The sequence below is a fragment of the Bos indicus x Bos taurus genome, chromosome 12 (genome assembly GCF_003369695.1).
Source record: "Bos indicus x Bos taurus breed Angus x Brahman F1 hybrid chromosome 12, Bos_hybrid_MaternalHap_v2.0, whole genome shotgun sequence".
Taxonomy (NCBI): Eukaryota; Metazoa; Chordata; class Mammalia; order Artiodactyla; family Bovidae; genus Bos; species Bos indicus x Bos taurus.
Window position 1 is genome coordinate 10,804,584 of NC_040087.1, and position 8,935 is coordinate 10,813,518.

The 8,935-nt window shown below is 48.3% G+C and overlaps 1 pseudogene; it reads right to left on the reverse strand.

Annotated features, from left to right (window-relative positions):
* Positions 1–232: 232 nt before the first annotated feature.
* LOC113902079 lies at positions 233–4,008 on the reverse strand (annotated as a pseudogene).
* Positions 4,009–8,935: the final 4,927 nt, after the last annotated feature.

Genomic DNA, 8,935 nt, shown 5'->3' on the forward strand with positions numbered 1-8,935 from the left:
GGCACCATGCTGGACCCCAACACAGCGAACATGAGTCTCCTAAAGTATTGTGCTGAATAGGAGGCTGTTTTTCTTTCTTTTGGATCCTGTTCTTTAATAATTTTTCAGAGGAAAACCAAGAAGGGGCTTCCGGCTCAGTAGAGACATTGATTAAAGCTTGGTGAAAAATGGGCAGACGTGCAGATCCTGGGTAACACAGGTCAAATTCAACAGACCAAAGGAGTGCAAGATTTTATGATGGAGTTCTCACCACCCACTGGTTTGGGGCTGGTTTTCCATAGCCGCCCCTCCCAGCATCATAGTCCTAAGGCTACTCATCTCGTTCCTGGCTCCCAGAACTCCCACGGTCATACTGCCTGCCCTCCTTAAAGCCTGCATCCCAGTCTGTGCTAGTGATCGATCAACCAAGTAAGTTCCATTAATGTACTGCGTGGCATTTTCTGCAACTGCTCTTGAATCGTATCGCACAAAGCAGAACCCACATGCTGTCTTCTTCATTTTATCCAGGCCCAAGATGATTTTCTTTATGCCACCACTTTTGCTGAAGAGCTCGTAGGTTTGTTCTTCAGCTGTGTGAAAGGAAAGATTCCTTACATACAACGTGCAGTTTTTCCTCAGTAATTTTCCCTGTTCTTCACTGTCACCCCGGAAGGGCTGGTCTTGGTCCTGGCTCAGGTCGACATAGAAGTTGCTGGGCAGTGCCTTCAGGAGGCCACCTGACTTCAGTGCAGAGGCGGTCAAGGGTGCCACTTGGAGAATGAGGCTGTTTTGTTTTTTGTCTGTTTATTTTGAGAAATCTGTATTCACTTCTTTCTGGTTCTCCGGTGTATTACAGGGTTGGGAGGTTGGGAACTCCATGGCATATGGGCTCCTGGATGCAATGTGAATTCTGCCAACAACGTGTGTTTGTATGAGATTTGGGAGGCAGAAGGGAGGCAAGAGGACCTAGTCTCCTTTCTCCAGAGTGGACACATGGGTTTTGTCAGATGTGAGTTTTTGCAGAAACCAGTGAAGCTCTTAGCAACCACCTACCTGGGTGTTGTGGGGCAGCTGGGACCGTTAGCATTTTCTTGCAGTTTTCTGGTCTTTGCCCTAAGCAGTACCCCCTGATTCTCTGAAAGTCGGCAATAAATCTGAAAACCAAGAAAACCCATCCCCCACATCCACTTCCCTGCTGTTGATTTTTATTCCTCCAGTCTTAGCTTTGTAAGCTCCTAATTCCCTGTGTCAAATCCCTCTCTGACTCAAATACCTAGAGTGAAATATATTTTCCTTAATCCTTAACTTATTGCAGAGAAGCAACAATCTAGAACAGCTCTGCCCAGTAGGAAACTAATGTAAGTCACACATGGGAGACACTTGTAATTTGAATTTTTCCATCAGGCATATTAAAAAAAGTAAAAAGAAACAGGTGAAGTTAATTCAACAATATATTTTATTTAACCCAATATATCCAAAATATTATCTCAATGTGTAGTCAATATGAAAATATTAATTATATCACTTCCTTTTTGTACTGTCTTCAGGATACAGTGCATATTTTATATGTAAAGCACTCTTCAGACCAGCCACATTTCAAGCACTTAATAGCTACACGTGACTAGCGGCTCACCTAATTTCTAAACATAGATCTATATAAGGTATACATGCGTGCTAAGTTGCTTCAGTCATATCTGACTCTTTCCGACCCTATGGACTGTAGCTTGCCAAGCTCCTCTGCCCGTGGGGTTCTTCAGGCCAGAATACTGGAGTGGATTGCCATGCTCTCCTCCAGGGAATCTTCCCGACCGAGGGATTGAACCCACATCAATTAACTCTCCTTCCTTGGCAGGCAGGTTCTTTACCACTAGCGCCATCTAGGAAGCCCTCTGGCTCAAGATCAAATCAAGATCAGTCGCTCAGTCGTGTCCGACTCTTTGCAACCCCATGAATCGCAGCACGCCAGGCCTCCCTGTCCTTCACCAACTCCCGGAGTTCACTCAGACTCACGTCCATCGAGTCAGTGATGCCATCCAGCCATCTCATCCTCTGTCGTCCCCTTCTCCTCCTGCCCCCAATCCCTCCCAGCATCAGAGTCTTTTCCAATGAGTCAACATTTCGCATGAGGCGGCCAAAGGACTGGAGTTTCAGCTTCAGCATCATTCCTTCCAAAGAACAACCAGGGCTGATCTCCTTTAGGATGGACTGGTTGGATCTCCTTGGAGTCCAAGGGACTCTCAAGAGTCTTCTCCAACACCACAGTTCAAAAGCATCAATTCTTCAGCGCTCAGCCTTCTTCACAGTCCAACTCTCACATCCATACATGACCACAGGAAAAAGCATAGCCTTGACTAGACGAACCTTTGTTGGAAAAGTAATGTCTCTGCTTTTGAATATGCTATCTAGGTTGGTCATAACTTTTCTTCCAAGGAGTAAGCATCTTTTAATTTCATGGCTGCAGTTACCATCTGCAGTGATTTTGGAGCCCAAAATAATAAAGTCTGACACTGCTTCCACTGTTTCCCCATCTATATCCCATGAAGTGATGGGACCGGATGCCATGATCTTCATTTTCTGAATGTTGAGCTTTAAGCCAACTTTTTCAATCTCCTCTTTCACTTTCATCAAGAGGCTTTTGAGTTCCTCTTCACTTTCTGCCATAAGGGTGGTGTCATCTGCCTGTCTGAGGTTATTGATATTTCGCCCAGCAATCTTGATTCCAGCTTGTGTTTCTTCCAGTCCAGCGTTTCTCATGATGTACTCTGCATATAACTTCAATAAGCAGGGTGACAATATACAGCCTTGACATACTCCTTTTCCTATTTGGAAACAGTCTGTTGTTCCATGTCCACTTCTAACTGTTGCTTCCTGACCTGCATACAAATTTCTCAAGAGGCAGGTCAGGTGGTCTGGTATGCCCATCTCTTGAAGAATTTTCCACAGTTTATTGTGATCCACACAGTCAAAGGCTTTGACATAGTCAATAAAGCAGAAATAGATGTTTTTCTGGAACTCTCTTGCTTTTTCCATGATCCAGCGGATGTTGGCAATTTGATCTCTGGTTCCTCTGCCTTTTCTAAAACCAGCTTGAAAATCAGGAAGTTCAGAGTTCACATATTGCTGAAGCCTAGCTTGGAGAATTTCGAGCATTACTTTGCTAGCGTGTGAGATGAGTGCAATTGTGCGGTAGTTTGAGCATTCTTTGGCATTGCCTTTCTTTTACATTGGAATGAAAACTGACCTTTTCCAGTCCTGTGGCCACTGCTGAGTTTTCCAAATTTGCTGGCATATTGAGTGCAGCACTTTCACAGCATCATCTTTCAGGATTTGCTGAGTGGCTCAGTGGTAAAGAATCTGCCTGCCAATGCAGGAGACGTGGGTTCAATCCCTGATCCAGGAGGATCCTGCATGCCCCAGAGCAACTAAGCCTGTGGACCACAACTACTGAGGCTGTACTCTAGAACCTAGGAGCTGCAACTGCTGAGCCCGCCTGCAGCAATTACTGAAGCCCACTCACTCTGGAGCCTGCGTTTCACAAGAGAAGCCGCCACAAGGGAGTAGCCCCCACTCATTGCAACTAGAGAAAAGCCCATGCAGCAACAAAGACCCTCTGGCTCAGTCTGCCTGAAATGCAGGAGACCCGGGTTTGATCCCTGAGTGGGAAAGATCCCATGGAGAAGGAAATGGCAACCCACTCCAGTATTCTTGCCTGGACAATCCCATGGATGGAGGAGCCTAGTAGGATACAGTGCACGGGTCGCAAAGAGTCAGACACAACTGAACGACTTCACTATATAAGATACTAGAGTATAAATGATAGCAGATTGTTGTACTGCTATTTGCATGAACTTTGGGGCTTAGTAGAGGACTGTGTTTCTGCTGCTGGGTTTGGCTCCATCTCCCTACCCAGTCCATCAGGTGTCTGTCAAATGAGATCTGGTTCTCACCCAGGTTGAATCGAAGGCAGCCTTTTGTGTGGGGAAGGATGGGAGCACTGTAAATGCCCACAAACTGCATGAGAAACGGCATTGCACAAGAAGGAGCCAGGACCTAGGTCCAAGACGGGTTTGCCTTGGTCTGGGATGAGCTCAGTGTCCAGGTGGGAATGGGGCAGCTCCTGAGCTGGGTGGCTCTGCGCTGAGACAGCAGACGCACCGGTGTGAGGGCCTCTGTCATGCCCTCTGGGAACAGGTGGTGCAATGAGAGAAAGTCAACAAGACTTGTGCCGAGAGGTGCTGAGCTGGCCACATCCGCCCAAAGCAAGAGCCTTATTTAGAGGTAAGTCCAACTGCACGAGCAAGAGAAACTCAGCTGTGGAGGCCTCTCTTGCCAACAGTGAATCTGAATCAGAAAAAGAAAACAAAAAGGTGTGGGATGGATCCTGGAAAGAGCCACAGTTCCCTAAGGTCAGGGGCAGCCAGGATGGATGCATGTAGACGCTAGACTCCAAGAACAGGAGAACTGAAATACTGCCCGCCACGCCAGTAAACAAAGGATGTTGCAGCCATCAGGCCATTACATTACAGCCTCCCTGATGGTAAGCCCTGAGGGAACTCAGGACGAGACAAACGGGCTGCCCGCTGTCAAGCCCATCCAGCAGCAGCCGCTGCAGCCGCCCCTGACAGTGAGCCCTGAGGACACTCGGGGTACTGGCCCTGACAGCTGAGGTGCGTGCCAAAGGAATGACTTCAGCCGGCCCAGACTCTCAGGTCTTCCCATATTCATAGAAAAGCGCTCAATTCCTTAACTTGAGATATCTGGTTTTCTTTAATTAAAAGCAATCTTTTGATGTTCTGACCTCTTGGTGTTTTTGCAAAAAGGCCTATATATCCTGGCTTTCCGTCACCACCCCCCTCCCGCCCCTCTTCCTTTTGGAAGAGATTCTCAGTGTTATCTGAGATGCCACGTCCCAGGCTTAAGTCCTCAGAGTTGTCCACCGAATAAAACATAACTCTCAACTTTCAGGTTGTGCTTTTTTTTTTTTCCCACCAATAAACAGAGGAAGAGCAACTGATGATCCAGCTACTAGAAATGGGTTAGAAACCAAGGCAAGTGTGGATGGATCCGGGTATGTATGTGTATGGCCGCCCCGAGACTCGATCAGGCAAGGCGTGTGGCCGAAGGTACCTGTTTCTACCGGCTGCCTTTGTGTTGTTTCAGCCTGAAAGACCTAGCACAGCTTCTAACACATAATAATAACAATGGAGAGCTTATTTCTTACTGCAGTCCAGACACTGTGCCAAAACCTTTGCACACACAATCCCAATTGATCTCCGCTGAAGCCCTGTGAGGAAAGTACAATTATTATCCCCATTTTAGAGGTAAGAAAACAGAGGACTCAGAACATTTTGTTGTTGTTCACTCGCTCAGTCCTGTCCGACTCTTGGCAACCCCATGGACTGCAGCACGCCAGGCTTCCCTGTCCTTCACTATCCTCCGGACTTGGCTCAAACTCATGTCCATTGAGATGATGATGCCATCCAACCATCTCATCCTCTGTCACCTCCTTCTCCTGCCCTCAAACTTTCCCCGCATCAGGGTCTTTTCAGAACCTTACTTGAGGGCATCTACTTAGTGAAAACGTTGAAGCTGCAATCCAAGCACAAAACCCTGACTCTGGAAGCCTGAGCCTAACTGCTATGCCAGCGCCCCCTTGGGTGGCACATACACTAAGCCCTGTGCCACGCTGCTTCAGAGTTTACTGACTTAAACTGGAAAAGGACAGATGTAAAAAGCAGGGAGGTAAACTGCCAGAGTCTCATTTTGCAAAATTCACAAAGACTGCGTTCAGCTTGGACCTGGGCAGGGGACAGCGAGCAGCGACAGGAAGGACACTGTCCACCGGCACCGCGGCACACCCCACCCGCAACGTTCCAGAAATGACCGCCTGCAACCACAGCGACCTGGGCTGGGGGTGGGGATTGCAGGCACCGCAGGCCTCCTGAGAAAAAGGAATCCTTCTCAGGTAGGAGAAGGCGCCGTTGCCATGGCGACCACAAAACCTTGGCCCAATCCTGGGGCAGTAGCCAGAGATTTCAGAAAAATAAAATGAAATTGAAAAGAATCAGCCTCTCTCGGCCACGGCAGCCGTCCACAAAGACACAGTGTCTCCGTCGGGCCCCAAGTCTAAACAGATGAACCTCAGAGGCCCGGAGGTCGATGAGGAACCCTGCGCAGGGGTGAAGCATCCTTTCATACCGGGAAGTCCCAAGGCCCGGGCTCAGCACAGCTCTGCCAGGCGGCTGCCAGGGTAAACACAGCGCACCTCTCCGAGCGGCCCACATTCCAGCCGTGGGCCTCCCGCAGCAGCCGCCGGGCCGGCTCCTCACAATGCTGGCTTTTTCCCTACACGTCAACCCGCATTTCCCCCACCCGGCAAAGCCCTGGAGCCCCGGGTGACCCCCTCTTCAGCCCTCCCTGCAGCTCAACGCCTGCACTTTTCAACAGAAAAGTGTTAGTCGCTCAGTCGTATCCGACTCTTTGCAACCCCAAGGACTGTGGCCCGCCTGGCTCCTCTGCCCATGGGATTTCCCAGGCCCAATACTGGAGTAGGTAGCCTATCCCTCCTCCAGGGGATCTTCTTGACCCAGGAATCGAACCGGGGTCTCCCGCATTGCGGACAGATTCTTTACCGTCCGAGACACCAGGGAAGCCGGTTGTAATTCCTCTCAAGCAACGGTTCCCCGATTAAGACCCGCATGTGGAGTCCTGGGGCCACCGCCCTGTCCCCGAGGTCACCTGCTCATCGCCAGGCACAGACAGCACTGTACACACACGCGGAGGGGACTCTCAAGACTCGGACCCACACTGGAGGAACCCGCCACCCACCATGCTGCTCCAGGGCACGGCCACCTCCCAGAAACTGCATAAACCCTGCCCTGCGCTAACATCCTTTCTCCCTGCAGTGAGGTGCCCGCACAAAGTACTCAATGCCTAGACCGCAAAAAAAAGACAAAAACGATGAAAACCTACCCAAGTCCTAAAGGTTCCTGTATCTCAGAGGGGTCCAAAGGACTGACGGACGCCATCTAGTTAGAACCTGCTGATGATAGGTTTCATCATCCTTTACTTTTACATTATATTACATTCAAATTTTTTTTCATATTTATACTTATTTATTTGGCTGCACCAGGTCCTAGCTGCAGCATGCAGATCTTCTAGTTGCCTGTGGGATCTAGTTCTCTGACCAGATATCAAACCCCAGGCCTCCTGCATTGGGAGCTCAGAGTCCCAGCCACTGGAGCACCAGAGGAGTTCCTTTACATTTATAGTTTGTTTCATGCAGAAATTATGGAAGCGTTAAGCAGAATTTTTAATAGGTGAGAGAAAACTGTGTATCCCCCAAGGGGTTAAATTACTTTCATTTGTCTGCATTCCACTGTTGTTGCCTTTTTATCTTTCCAGAGAACTTTGACTATTATATCTGGGCTGAAGTTTAATTAAGCTCATCAGAAGAAAAGAATCAGCATGATTACCCCCATTCTATAAAAGAAGCCCCGATGACATAACCAAGGTCAGAGGCCCAGCTGTTCTCGCAAGATCAGGACCAGAGCACAATCTAGGTGAGTCTAGGTTTCTATCCAACTTTCCAGAATACCCTTTGTATCAGCAGGGCTCCTGTCCTGAGCTGAACTGAGACCTGAGAGGATTAGGGAGACAGGTTTCCTCTCATAAACGGTAACAGTGATTGCTGATGAAAGGGGAACTGGGGAGATGGAGCCTGGGGTGAGGGGGAGACTTTTTTCTCCGCCTTTGAATTGTGTACCATATGTACGAACCAACTCTTCAGAAAATAACTAACTTTTAATTTTAAATGTTAGCTTAAATGTAATTTAAAATTTAAATGTAATTTTAAAACTTCCTTTTATAAATCAATCTTATTCTGCCCCCAAACTAATGGAATTGAAACATACACTGTGAATATTGTGATCCTTAGGTCTGGTTAGAGCCGTGCCTGGGAGGGCCCACAGTCAGGTTCAAAGGGAAAGACTGGGACAGGAGAGCCTGGACCCAGAGGGACCCCTCTACATCCTAAAAGGTGCATACTTCAGTGAAAATAAAATAGCCAGCTCTCGATTATCTGTGTTAGCGCAGAAAAGTCCTGGCATTGGTAGTTTAAATGTTGTTGCTCAGTCGCTCAGCCTCTTTGTGGCCCCATGGACTGTGGCACCCCAGGCCTCCCTGTCCTTCACCATTTCCCAGAGTCTGCTCAAATTCATGTCTACTGAGACAGTGATGCCATCCAACCATCTCATCCTCTGTCATCCCCTTCTCCTCCTGCCCTCCATCTTTCCGAGCATCAGGGTCTTTTCAAATGAGCCAGCTCTTCCCATCAGGTGGCCAGAGTATTCAAGCTTCAGCTTCAGCATCAGTCCTTCCAATGAATGCAGATTAAAAGTTATATTTAATTTATGTTCTGCACTGGGATGTCTCTGTACACCTTGGAATATGCATCTGTTTCATGCCTTGAACTTAAAACATTGCAAACTAAAAAAAAAAAAGAAAAAACCCACCCAAACACTGAAATACTGGAACACTGTCCATATTTTTCCTTTGTATTCATCAAAATGCTCTTGGCTACAGGAAACAAAACTCCTGACAGAAGCTGACTTAGGCAATGGGGATATTTACTGTCTCACAAAACAGAGAGAACACAGGTCAGGGTCTCGGTTTGCTGAAGTAGCAGCTCCGCAACGTCAAGGCCCATCCCTCTGCTCTGCTGTCCTTGGGCCGCCTCCTCCTCAGGCTTCGACAGGACTTCCCGGCATCTTCTCCAGACGTGATGGGTTCAAGGGGAAAAAGTGGAGCCGTCTTTCTGTAGAACAAGGAGAAATCCCATCTTTCCAGAGAACAGGGAAGCCTCTGCCAGAATGTTCCCGCCCCCACATTACCCCAGACGTCCCCGCAGGCCTCGTTTCCTCATGCGCCAGAGCCAATCACTAGTGGGGGAATGGGG